The sequence below is a fragment of the Manis javanica genome, chromosome 11, assembly GCF_040802235.1.
Source record: "Manis javanica isolate MJ-LG chromosome 11, MJ_LKY, whole genome shotgun sequence".
Lineage (NCBI taxonomy): Eukaryota > Metazoa > Chordata > Mammalia > Pholidota > Manidae > Manis > Manis javanica.
Window position 1 is genome coordinate 112,305,359 of NC_133166.1, and position 679 is coordinate 112,306,037.

The window sequence follows — 679 nt, forward strand, 5'->3', positions numbered from 1 at the left end:
CCTGGCCTGCAGGGGCCCCGAACCCTGGTGCTCATCTTGGTGCATTTTCTGCCCCACGCCCCTGTCTGGAGGACACCGTCTTGGGTGGGGATCCTCCCCCTTCCATGCTCTGGGTGCTGGGGGCCTGGGAGAGACGCAGCCTCTCTCAGTAGTCTGTAGGAGAGGGTCCAGACCCCACCCTGCGACCTGTAGCAGGCCCCTGGGAGCTGGGCACCCCCTCCTGCTGTCTGAGGACCAGGGGACTAGCAGGGAGACAAGCACAGTCTACACGCCTGCAGCCCCAGGCAGAGCCTGTGGCCAGGGAGGTGGTGCCCGGACCCAAGAAGCACAGCCCAGATGATGGAAAGACCTGGTGGTGTGGCTCGCAGGCCTCATGCAGGCTGGGAGGGCACCTTCAGTCAGGTTCAGCCCAAGGACGGGGGTCTGGGTGCCGCCAAGCCAGGCCTAGGGTGCTGGGGGAGGGAGAGCTGAATCGTGCCTGGCTCCCCCGGCTCCCCATCCGCGCTCAGGCCCATGGGCCGAGATGGGGAGCCCGTCCTGCTCACGGAGTTTTACCAAGTCGTCGGGGCGGACTGTGTGGCAGGCTCCTGCCGGCCCAGAGCCGGGGAGCCAGGCTGGTCAGGGGTGGGTGTGGGCATGGGCGAGGCTGGGCATGGGCGGGGCCTGGGCAGGGGGCGGG